Source organism: Ursus americanus, chromosome 37, assembly GCF_024610735.1.
Source record: "Ursus americanus isolate L20-20 chromosome 37, mUrsAme1.1.p, whole genome shotgun sequence".
Classification (NCBI taxonomy): Eukaryota; Metazoa; Chordata; class Mammalia; order Carnivora; family Ursidae; genus Ursus; species Ursus americanus.
The window spans coordinates 11234221-11248043 of NC_142163.1; positions in this window are offsets into that span (position 1 = coordinate 11234221).

Below are 13823 nucleotides of genomic sequence, written 5' to 3' on the forward strand. Positions count from 1 at the left end.
GGGAAAGAGAAGGAGGGGAGGAGGTAAGAGGAGGAGGGCATTGGAAGTGAGATTGCCCTAAGTTTTCTAGACAGGGAAAGGAAGGCCAGATCGAAAGTTCTGGAAAAGAGATGGTTATTTGAGAGGAAGCATGAGGACAATTGTAAACAAAGGGACCCAGGGTTTCTGGCCACATCAGTGGCCTTCTATAAGAACAGCCTCACGGGAAACCCAGTATAATTAACAGTGGGGGCCCAGACGGATAGTCTACTTGCTGGATTCCGGAGAAACCTATTTAGTGTTAAATGGTTAAGTGTCTTCATTAAGCCCTTCTGTGTACGTGGTTGTCATCACTGAAGGGGCACATTAGTGACCTCTATTACAACCACTGGAATGTAAATTAGGTGAAAAGAAGTTGATATAGTTTACACATTCCTGATTGTCCAATTCCTCTTCTTGTGCAAGTGCAATTTAAGTTCTTAAAAAACTTTCTTACCTGAAAAACACCAGTTGCAATTATAAGTTCAACTTGAAAATGCCATAAGGGTACAGCTGGCTGCTATAGAACAAAGAAGACAGTAAGAAGGTCTGAGATCACCTGAGATCTACAAATGAGTGAGTACAACTGTTTGGGCAGGTCAGATTACCCCTGTGAATTAAGTGACCACTCTGATAGTAGTAGTGTTAAAAGGAACAAAATATCCTCGTATTAAACAGTATCCTTTAAATGAGGAAGCAATGGGGCATCTGGCTGGTTCAATCACTTGAATATGTGACTCCTGACCTCAGAGTCATGAGTTCAAGCCCCATGTGGGGCATGAGACTACTTAAAAATAGATAGATGTTAGATAGATAGATATCTGTCTGTTTAAGCATGGGACTACTTAAAAATAGATGATGATAGATGATTAGATAGATAGATGATAGATAGATAGATAGATAGATAGATAGATAGATAGATAGATAGATAGATAGAGTACTATGAACCATACAACTGGTTCTCAGTCAGTTTTTACAACATGGACTGATTCACCCTTTTCAGTGTCCTTCTAATACTCCCATTGCACCAGTGAGGAAGCCACATTTGGAGGAATATCTCTTTGTTCAAGATTTAAGGGCTATAAATCACTTAGTTCAGCATATCCATCCCACAATACCCAATTCATGCACTCTATTGACTACCATAAGACTGTGGATGGTTTACAAAGTTGGACTTAAAAATGCCTTTGGTATTCTTTGGTATTCCTTTGGAAGAAAAGTCTCAATTGCTATTCGCTTTCGAATGTGAAGACCCAGATCATGGGTCATTACCCAATACTGTTGAACTGTGCTCCCTCAAGCCTTTGAAAATTCACTTACTTTATTCAAGTGAGGCACTGGCTAAGGACTTAAGTGAACTACCTCTAGCCAAGATACATTATTGCAAAATGTCAATGATCTAATAGCCAGCCTTGATTATGAACATTGTCTAGAAAGTGCCATCACTGTACTTAATCACCTGGCATGGTATGGGTACAAGGTTTCCTTACAAGACCCAAATTTATAAACAGCAACTCTCCTCTCTGGGTTTGCAGTTAATTCAGAGGACCAGAAGTTTTTATGGCTACTAGAAAGCAAGTTGTTAGGGGTTTGGATATCCCACAAAATTGGAGACAGGTCCAGGGGGTTTTGTGTATGGCTACCTTTTACAGAATCTGGATATGGACGTTGGTCTTGTGGCTAAGCCTGTTTATGAACCCTTAAAGGGGGCCAACTCAGAGTCCTTAGTATGATCAGGAGGATTGTCAAAAGATCTTTGCGTCAATAAAATGGTCCCAATAAAATCTCCCCTGTATTAAAACTGACTTCCTGATCTGACTTTCTGACTTTAAACTATATGTTCATGAAAGTCATGGGCTGGCCTTGGGAGTGCTAATACAAATGCTGGGAGAAGTACCATATCCTGTCACTTATCTATCTAAACAACTGCTTATGTACAGTGGCCACCACCTGTGACTTACTACAGGAAGCAGAAAATTCATGTTAGGTTTAAGACAGCGCATGTTAAATATGTGCCTCACCAAGTGTTGGTATTATTAGAATAAAATGGGATCTATAGATTTACTGCAGGCTGAATGGGAAAATACTAAGCAATTCTTTTAGATAACCCAAATGTCAATTTAAAGACTGTGAGGTCTTCAGTTCCTGGGTGGCTCAGTCAGCTAAGCATCTACCCTTGGCTTGGGTCAAGATCCCAGAGTCCCAAGATCAAGTCCAACATTGGTGCTCTCTCCTTGGGGAGTCTGCTTCTCTCTCTGACCTTCACCCTACTTATAATCTCTCTCACTTGCTCGCTCTCTCAAATGAATAAAGAAAATCTTTTAAAATTTTTTTTAAAAATAAAGACTGTGATGTCTTTAAATCCACCCAATCTGCTGTCTTCTCTTTCAAATCAATCTCACTCCCATAATTGTTTGGAAATTCTTGAAACTGTGTATTCTAGCAGGCTTGGTTTATCTGCCCACCATTGACGCAGACTGACTGGTACTTGTTCAATGATGGTAGGTTTCGTTTCTTTTCTTTTTTCTTTTCTTTTCTTTTTTTTTTTTTTTTTAAGATTTATTTATTTTAGAGAACGATCAAGAGTGGGCTTGCAAATAGGGGAGAAGGGAGGGAAAAAGAGAATCTCAAACAGACTCCACACTTGAGCTCAGAACCTGACATGGGGTTCAAGTCCACAACCTGGAGACCATGACCTGAGAAAAACGAAATGCTTAACCAACTGAGCTACCCAAGCGCCCCTGATAGCAGGTTTCTTGATCACAGATAGTGCCAAGCAGGGTATGCAATGGTAAATGGTCAATGAATTGTGGAAGCAAGAGCATTTCACACCCTCCAGTCCCCCACCCCACTCCCTGGGCCCATCAGCACAAAAGGCCAAATTAATAGCCATCACTCAAGCTTTGCAACTTTCCCATGGAAAGAAAGTTAATATGTATACAGATTCTAGATATGCCTTCATGGTGTAGCACTCACCGTGGCACAGTTTGGAAAGAGTAGGGCTTGCTGACAGCAGGAAATAAGAATATTAAGTAAGCCCCAGAGATGTTGGAGCATACCATACAAGCTGTATCTGAGCCAAAGGCCATCACAAGCATGTACTCCCTGAGACATCAAAAATTAGACTCCTATGCCTTGGCTCGAAGTAAACAAGCAGCAGATAGAACAGCCAAATGAACAGTAGCCAGTCAATTCAAAGCAGCCTTACTACCTCAGTTGGATTTAATCCACTTCACTCTTGTGTACTTAGATGAGGACAACAGAAGGGCAGAGGAATGGGTATTTGACAGCCGGAACCCTCCTCATCAATGTGAATCAATTTTCATAGTCTTGTGCTATTGCCTGAAGCCTTGCTGTGAGCTTTGGTGATGCCCCAATGGACTTTTTGAGACCATATCTTAGGGGCCCTAAACTACAAAAAACTGCAAAGAATTGTTCAGACTTGTCCAATTTGCACAAAAAACAATCTGAAAGTTAATAGGAATTTGCCAATGGGAGTACAGCATATAGAAAAATGCCCTTGTGATGACTGGCAGACTGATTTTACCCAACTGCCACAAACTACTGGAAAATTTAAATAGTTACTAGTTTTTGCGGACACCTTCTTGAACTGGGTAGAGACTTTCCCCACACCAACCAAGAAGGCACCTGAAGTTGCCAAGGCCCTCCTTAAGGAAATTATACTAAGATATGGACTCCCTACTTCTATTGAAACTGATAGTGGACTCTCTTTCATTACAGTAGTGACTCAACAAGTAAGTAATGTCTGGGCATAAATAGAAATTTATGCATCATGGAGGCCCCACTCTATGGGAAAAATCAAAAATGAATCCTACTTTATTTTTTGTTAAAGATTTTATTTATTTCTCAGAGAGAGAGAGTGCACAAGCGGGGAAGTGCCAGGCAAAGTGAGAAGCAGACTCCCCACTGAGCAGGGAGCCTAATGAGGAACTCGATCGCAGGACCCTGGGATCATGACCTGAGCCGAAGGCAGATGCTTAACCAACTGATACACCCTGGCATCCCAGAATCCTACTTCTCTTTTTAAGGATTTATTTTATTTATTTATGGAGAGGGGCACAGGGAGACAGAAAAACTTTAGCAGACTCCACACTGAGTGCTAAGCCCAATGTGGGCCTGATCCCACAACCCCAACATTTGACCCAAGCTGAAACCAACAATTGGACACTCAATCTACGGTGCACTCCTATTTAATCCTTCTTTAAAAAGGACCATTGCAAAGCTATGCAAGGTAACACAACTGAAATGGAATCAGGACCTACCAGTTGCCCTTCTCTGTATCTGGACTCACCCCAGAAGTGGACTCCAAATTAAGGCCCTATGAAATTAAAGGGGCATCTGGGTAGCTCAATCAGTTAAGCGTCTGCCTTGGGCTTAGGTCATAATCCCAGGTTCTGGGATCAAGTTCCACGTCGGGCTCCCTGCTCACCAGAGACTCTGCTTCTCCCTCTTGCTCTGCCCTTACCCACCACTCTTGCTCTCTCTCCATTGCTGTCTCTCTCAAATAAATATTTTTTAAAAGACCCTATAAATTATGTATGATATACTATGCCTAGCACCCCAAGGTAGGGGGAATATATGCATTTGGCTCAGGAAATAAAACTAAAATGATACACTCAACAGTTGATTCAGTTATTAATAACTGTGCATGGAATGCCTGGGTGGCTCAGTCACTTGATTTCACTTCAGGTCATAATGTCAGGGTTGTGGAATCAAGCCATGTAAAACCATAAAGTTGAACAAAAATAAAAATGGCCGCACTCATGGTTCAGCAAAGCTCAATTTTAGTAGCCTTTTTCTGGGGCACCTGGGTGGCTCAGTCAAGCATCTGCCTTCAGCTCAGCTCATGATCCCAAGGTCCTGGGATCGAGTGCCTCGTAGGGCTCCCTGCTCAGCAGGGATCCTGCTTCTCCCTCTGCCTTTGCTGCTCCCTCTGCTTGTGCGCTCTCTTGCACACACTCTGTCTCTCAAATAAATAAATAAAATCTTTTTTAAAAGTACACATAAAATTACTATTTCTGTAGGGCTTTTGTGATACTTAAAGGTTGGCTGATCTTGAACCACATAAAGAGGGGAATACCTGGGTAGTATTTAAAACAGCCACTTTTTTCCACTTCTAAAGACTAAGTCTATAAATGTACCAAAAGATCCAGAAACCTGTAAGTTACACATGTAAGTATCAGTTAAATAGCCATCTCTTTCCACTGTGTTATTCCAAAAGAATATGGTTTTGGTAAATTTAAAGTATTGAGAAGTACAATTGTCATGATTTAAAAATATTCCTTCAGGCTACTCAATGTTGAAATCAGCCCTGCTGTGAATTCCAGAAAAAGTTTGACTTGACTAACTCATTCCAATAGCATTATTTATAAAAATGAAAGCTTAGAAATAACTGGCACTTACGTAGGTAGTTGCTATAATAAGAAACTTGTCCAAAGGTGCAAATAAAAGGAAATTAAATGGTCATATACTATGTCATGTCTTCTTGTGTACTGCCATTCTTTCCCCATTTTTTATTAAGATTTTCTGTGTTTGAAAATATAAGAGATCATAATACGCCATCCCAAAATGTACCACCTTGGCATGAGGATGTTATGTTGAGTGGAGGTAGACACAGGATGAGTTCTCTGCCCTCCCCTATCTGCCTGAAAACAGATCATAAGTCTCCTTTGTGATCCTGTCCCTGCCGCTCCATCACACTTGCTACTGGAGACGGGCTGGCATTGAAAAGGAGTCTATGCAGACAAACCTTGGTAACGAGCCCTTATCTACCACGAGTTAATCCATGTATTTGCCTTCCCACAATCTGCCACCCTTTGAAGCTCAAAGTCCCTTCCCTTTGTCTTGTCACTTTTCTTTAAATTGAACCTCAGGGGCACTTGGCTGGCTGAGATGGAAAAGCATGCGACTCTTCATGTCTCAGTTGTGAATTCAAGACCCATATTGGTGTACGAATGAGCTAAAGAAATAAATAAACCTTAAAAATTAATTAATTTTATCCTCTTTTGCTCTAATGACGTATAGAAGTCTCCAAGCCTTGCCATTTTGGGGGGGTGGGAGTTCTCTTATTTCTATGAAACATGCCATGTAAAACTTTTAACATCAAATAAATGTGTAGGGGCACCTGGGTGGCTCAGTCTATTGGTCATCTGCCTTCAGTTTAGGTCATTATCTTAGGGTCCTGGGATTGAGCCCTACATACAGCTCTGAGATCAGCAGGGAGTCTGCTTCTCCCTCTGCCCCTCACCCTGCTCCTGTTCTCTCTCTTTCTCAAATAAACAAGTAAAATCTTAAAAAAAAAAAAAAAAAAAAAGATTTTATTTTTCATTTATTTGAGAGCGAAAGCGTGAGTGGAGTAAGGAGGGTGGTGCAGAGGAGAGGGAAAAGCAGACTCCCTGGTCAGCAGAGAGCCTGATACGAAGTCTGGATTCCAGGACCCTGGAATCTGAGCTAAATGCAAATGCTTAACTGAGTCACCCAGGCCCACTATGGTGTGGATTTTTAATGATTGTTTTGTTGAGTGAATAAATGAGCTGTCCATTGGAACTCTGCAATCATTATTTGTAAAACTCACTGTTTATTAAGTGTCTTGGCCATTTTTATCAAATTTCTCCACAATTCCCCCTCATTCTCATTTCTACAACTGCAAAAAACAGTCTCGTCTATCCTCTTCAATAAACTGAATCCTCTTAATGGTTCCAGATTTGACCCAAATTCCAACGACTGTGAAGGCTTTCCTAACTTCCCAGCCAGTTGATGTATCTTTCTCTTTTTAAGGATTCTAACATTCCCAAAGATGAACAGGATCTAGGTTCCCCCATAGAACTGACCACAGTGGAATTTACCATATATTCAATCATATTATTTTATTTTAATTATGATGTCTGTATATGTTATTTTCCCAAATTTGTGATGGCAGAGGCAATGTTTTAAACATATTGGTCTTCTCCATACCACAAATAAAAATTTTTGTTTGGGGCCCCTGGGTGGCTCAGCTGGTTAGGCATCCAACTCTTGATCTGAGCTCAAGTCTTGATCTCAGGATTGGAAGTTCAAGCCCTTCGTTGGGCTCCACAGTAGGTGTGGAGCCTAATTTAAAAAAATTTTTTGGTTGATTATAAAATAAAATTCTGAATTGATTTTTTTCTTAACATATATACAGTAGTTTTCATCACCTCATAAAATAGTACTCATTATCCTTATTTTATAAAGGCACAAGCTGAAGCATAAATGTGGAATTACTTGTTCCAGGCTACTCACCTTTGCTAACCTTTATCCCAATGTACTTAATCTTCTACTTTATATCCAAAATGTAGGTAAAATCATTTTGGAACTGAAAATAGCCATGGCTCCATTTTGCCAGCATTTTAATACTCATAGATGATAGTTTCAAATTTTGCCATATCACATTTAGATGCACTTTGAAATATATGTATTTGAAATCAGGATTTGACTTAAGCAGGATAATAACATTTCTCTTTGCATTTTCAATAAAGCTGTATGAAAAGAATGTAAGATTGATTAAAAACACTTCAAGAATGGAGTGGCAGTCTGTGACCTCCATTTTCCCTTTTCTAGCCCAAATATTATGAACAAAACACTATGAGGACTTTTTGTGTTTGAAGCATAAAATTACACTTCAGTAAACTTATTATTGAAATTAAAAATTATAGTCACAAACCATTTTATCTGCAACTATTGTAACAACAACAAAAAAACCCTTAAAAAACAAAAAAACAAAAAACAAAAAACAAAAAACCTGCAATCTAACATACAGAAGAGGATGCAAATTGAAGACTTCCTGACAAAATTAAACTGACACATGGATTAAAAGATTTCTGATTTTTAAACTTTGAATATTCAAGAAAATAATATGCGTACAAAACATTAATAATACAGAAAAAAATACAAATACTTATGCAGTCACTAATCTAGCTTAAAAGTAGAATATTACCATAGAAATCAAAAGTTAAAAATAGTTTCAGCTTCCAGTCAACGTACAATTCAGCAGAAATAGAATTGTATACTATTACATGTAATAAAAAACAAGCTAGATATTACCCTGTGCAATACAAAAGGGGGAGAGGAAGATAAACTGCCACCCTAAAATTTGAAGCAAATGGCAAATACAGAGGAAAATAACTAAGATCAGTTTATCTGACACAGAAGCTGTGGGAGCCATGAATTTGTGAGATCACTTAGAAATTCTGATGAATTGCTGGAGGCTGAATGTGAACTATCTTAAAAGTCAGAAACCACTTGGAACCACAGTATTAGGGGAAGTGGGGGCTAACTCACGGTTTTTAGCTCCATGCGAAGTTTTCCTAGTTAGGAGTAAGGAAAAAACACCTCCTAATTTTGGCAGAAGTATGGAAAAATAACCGTTATAAAATACATCACATATATACTCCATCGCAAACACCTACTCTCCAAAGAAAAGACTATAAGAACCTTATCCTACATAGGGAATACAACTACCCAAATTTAACCTGCTCTACCTGTCCTGTCACACCTCAGAGGGAGGAGAAAAAAGCAGAAAGAAAAGTAACAGTGAAAATCAAAGCCCAGGAACACAGGCACACAAACATCAATTTAATTACAACGCTATAGACTGGCTTAGCTCCCAATTCCTTACCACTCCATCAACTACAGGTGCAGTTAATACTACTGAATTATAGCTGAAAGAGCTATAACACACATTCTATTTAAGAAGTTCTAACAGTGGGGCCTCTGCCTTCGTTAAGCATCTGCCTTCAGCTCAGGGTGTGATCCCAGAGTCCTGGGATCAAGCCCCATATCAGGCTCCTCTGCTGGGAGCCTGCTTCTTTCTCTCCCACTCCCCTGCTTGTGTTCCCTCTCTCGCTGGCTGTCTCTCTCTGTCAAATAAATAAATTCTTAAAAAAAAAAAAAAAAAGACATTCTAACAGAAACCCAAAGGCAGGTGCACCTGGTTAGCTCAGTTGGTTAAGTGTCTGCCTTCGGTTCAGGACATGATCCCAGTGTCCTGCAATCGAGCCCCACATCTGGCTCCTTGCTCAGTGCGGAGTCTGCTTCTCCCTCTCACTCTGCCTCTCTCCCCCTGCTCATGCTTGCTCATTCTGACAAATAAATACGTAAAATCTGGAAAGGAAAGGAAAGGAAAAAGGAAAAAGGAAAAAGGAAAAAGGAAAAAGGAAAGGGAAAGAAAGGAAAGGAAAGGAAAGGAAAGGAAAGGAAAGGAAAGGAAAGGAAAGGAAAGGAAAGGAAAGGAAAGGAAAGGAAAGGGGGAAGGGAGAGAGGGAGAGGGAGAGAGAGAGAAAGAGAAAGAGAGAGAAAGAAAGGGAGGAAATGAGGGAGGGAGATAGGGAATTTTTTTTTTTAAGATTTTATGTATTTATTTGACAGAGAGCACAAGCAGGGGAAGCACCAGGCAGAGAGAGATAGAGACACAGACTCCCTGAGTCAGTTGTGGGGCTCTATCCCAGGACCATGGGATCATGACCTGAGCTGAAGGCAGACACCTAACCCACTAAGCCCCCCAGGCACCTGACACAGGGAATTTTAGGCCCCTGGCATCAAGAGCTCTAGCAAACATTAAACATAGTCCAACTCCTACCCAGTTTTTCACAAAAACTCACACTTAAACATTTATTTACTTCAGTTATTACTCCAGATATCATGCCTTTCAACAAAAATTATAAGGCAGACTAAAAGACAAGAAAAGAAAGCATCTGAAGAGACAAAATAAGCATCAGAACCAGATTCTGATGTAGTACAAATTTTGGAATTATCAGACAGAAAATTAAAGTAACTAGAATTAGTACGTTAAGAGTTCTAGTGGAGGGGCGCCTGGGTGGCTCAGTTGTTAAGCATCTGCCTTCAGCTCAGGGCGTGATCCCGGCGTTCTGGGATCGAGCCCCACATCAGGCTCTTCCGCTATGAGCCTGCTTCTTCCTCTCCCACTCCCCCTGCTTGTGTTCCCTCTCTCTCGCTGGCTGTCTCTCTCTCTGTCAAATAAATAAATAAAATCTTAAAAAAAAAAAAAAGTGTTCTAGTAGAAAAAGTACACAACATGCCAAAAAAAAAAAAAAAAAAAGATGAGTAATAAAAACAGAGAGTAGAAACTCTGAGACAATCAAAAGGAAAGACTAGAAATAATCACTGAGCTTGATGATATGTAATAGAAATAAACTGCGATGCTTTGGTGGCTCGGTTAAGCATCTGCCTTCAGCCCAGGTCATGATTGCAGGTACTTGGATCAAGCCCCACATCAGGCTCCCTGCTCAGCACAGAGTCTGCTTCTCCCTCTGCGTTTGCCCCTTCTAACCGCCCACTTGTGCTCTCTTTCTCTCTCTAAAATAAATAAATAATATTTTTTTTAAAAAAGAAAGTATATAAACTGAATAAAAATTCCCAAACCGAAATACAAAGAGAAAAAAGAAATGCAAAATAAGAACAGAATATCCAACAACTGAGGGGCAATTTCAATAGATTATAAAATTATAATACCAAAAGATAAGAAAAAGAATGGAGCAGAAGAAATTTTTGAAATGTATATTTTTTACGATTTTGTTTATTTGAGAGAGAGAGTAGATGGAAGTGAGGCGGAGACAAAATCTGACAGATGATGAACGCAGGGCTCCATCCCACAATCATGAGATCAGGATGTGAGCCAAAACTAACAGTCGGAGGCTTAACTTAATTAAGCCACCCAGACATCCCAGAAATTTTTGAAATACTAATTGCAAGAACTCTTTTTTTTTTTAATATTTTATTTTAGGGGGCACCTCGGTGGCTAACTCAGTTAAACATCTGCCTTCAGCTCAGGTCATGATCCCAGGGTAGTGGGATCAAGTCCTGAGTGGGGTCTGTGCTCAGCAAGGAGACTGCTTCTCCCTCTGTCTGACACTCTACCTATTTACGCTCTGTCTCTCTCTCTGACAAACAAATCAATAAAATCTTTTTTTTTAAAAAGGGAGTTTATTTTTAAGCAATCTCTCTACCCCCTGTGGGGCTTGAACTCATGATCCCAAGATCAGGAGTTGCATGCTCTACCAATTGCATCAGCCAGGCACCCTTAAGCAGGAACTCCTGCAAATTAATGACACTAAACCACCAAATCTCAATGAACAGTAGGCAAGGTAAATTCCAAAAAACTACATCTCAAGATTTCCATATTCAAACTGCAGGGAAACAAAGACAAAAGAGAGTATCTTGAAAGCTGCCAGCGGGGAAAATACTTTATACTGAGAGAGAAATAAGGAAAAGAATACATCAGACTTCTTATCATAAACCATGAAACCAAGAAGAGAAGGACGCCTGGATAGCTCAGTCAGTTGGGCAGCCAGCTGAACCTTGGTTTTGGCTCAGGTTGTGATCTCAGGGTTTTGGGATCTGGTCGGAGTTGGGGTCCCTCGTCAATGGGGAGTCTGCTTTAGGATTCTCTCTCTTCCTCTACCTGAGTGCCCTCTCACACACGTGCACTCTCTCTCTCTAAAAAGTGACTAAATTATTTGTTTGTTTGTTTGTTTGTTTGTTTGTTTGGGAGAGAGGGCAAGACAACAGAAGCAGGGGCAGTAGCAGAGGGAGAAGGAGAAGCAGGCTTCTGGGAGCCTGTTGCAGGACTTGATCCCTGGACCTTGAGATCATGACCTGAGCTGTAGGCAGTCACTTAACTGACTAAGCCATACAGGTGCCCCTAATGTTTTGTTTTTCAAGGAAACTCCCTCTCTCTCTCTTCTTCTTCTTTTTTTTTTTTTACTATGGCTTTCAGCAATTTCATAAAAAATACCTTTGTAAACAAAGATGAAACATTAACTTTTTTTCCCTTCCTGATCCCTCAAAATTCAGAAATTCTTAAAGAATCGTCTCATGACAATATAACTATTTGCATAAATTCAATAAGAATCTGTTATCCTGGACAACTGAGAATCACTCAAAACCAAGGGCTGAATCTCCTTGGAGTGGATGATACCAGGTCCTCTTCACTATTTAAGTGGAAACCAGTCTTCAGAGACCTGAAACTTGGGCACACATCTCACAGCTGAAGGAAGCTCTACTTGATATTTGGTCCTAGCACTCCTTCCAAGACATCAGATCAAGACTTCTAATTTTAATTAAGCATTAAACACCTGCTTCTTTTTTTTCTTTCCTGTATTCTGGTATCGGCTTGGATTTTTCAGGCCGTCATCTCTATCTCCTAGGCCATTGCTGGGGATTATGAGAGGGGGCACACATTCAGACTGATGGATTTCTCATCAAAAAGTGATTTATCTGTTAACAGTACCACTTAGCAGGAGTGGTTTGTGCCCTGACACAATTTATCTTGTCTGTTGTTGATTTGTTTTGTTTTGTTTAAGATTTTATTTATTTATTTGACAGAGAGGTAGCGAGAGAGGGAACACGAGCAGGGGGAGTGGGAGAGGGAGAAGCAGGCTTCCCACTGAGCAGATAGCCCAACGTGGGGCTCGATCCCAGGACCCTGGGATCATGACCTGAGCCAAAGGCAGATGCTTAATGACTGAGCCACCCAGGCGCCCCTCTTGTCTGTGGTTGTTATCATTTTCCTTGGTCCTATGAATGAATGCTACGATGGCTGGCACATAACCAGAGTCTCTTAGGATTATCTAGCTATGCCCACAACTCTTTACAAACAGGCTAAGAAACGTCATTGGTTGAGTTCTCTGAATTTACAGCATCGAGTTAGAAAGGACCTTTCAGGAGGCTTTCATGACTTAGGATTTCATTCCTTTGGGCAGGTCCCTAATTCCCTGGTTAGGGATTGATGTAAATGAGGCTATGATCAATAACTTCCTAATTTTTGAGTATGTGCAGAATCTGTTGCTGAGGCAATAGCTACCCAACAAAAATTCTTAGACTAATTTTGGTCTAGATTATAGGATAGCCCTTGATTATGTTTTAGTTGAGCGTGGAGATGTCTATGCTATTACAAACATCACCTGCTATACCCATGTTAGCATTTCTGGGAGAGCCGAAACTCAGTACAGATCACTGACCAGATCTCTTTGCTTAAAATGATGCTTCCCCGCTGCTGGCTCAGTTGATGAAGTGTCTACCTTTAGCTTAGGTCATGATCCCAGGGTCCTGGGATCAAGTCCCAAGTCTACTTCTCCCTCTCCGCCTGTCTCTACCCAACCCCCCCCCCATGCTCTATCTCAAATGAATAAATAAAACCTTTAAAAAAAAAAAAGGATGGCTCCCTCAGCAGGGTCTTTCTTTTCCTTACTTGCTTTTGATTGGCGTAGGTCTTGGGGAACATGGCTGTGAAGTGCACTCTAGAGATTGGGTAACAACCATACTGGTGATGATAATAGTACTAGTAGTAGTAGTAGTAGTAGTAGTAGTAGTAATACCATGGTATAGCAATAATAGCAGGAATAGTCCTAGTAAAACAATGATATAATAATAAAATAATTATAGTAATCTCCCTGGTCTGTTTTGTTCTCTCAAAACGCTTAAATGTATGTTTGCAGATGCTAACCACCAAACAGATGATTTCCCTAAGCCTGGAACATCAGGAAAGTACTTAAAAATTATGAAATGTGAAGTCATAGTCTGTAAATATCATAGATATTAAAAACATGATGAACTGTGAATACCACACGAAGGATCAATAAAAGTTGAAAAACATTTAAGAGTGGTGCTAATGCCTTAAATGTTGATCACATCTGAGTTAAGCTGAGATTCTGATCACAAGGGGGAAAGTGTTTTAAGAGAAAAAGCAACAGACTCAACAGGAGCCTTTTGTGCTAAGCCTCAATTCAGTAAAACAAGATTTAGTATCT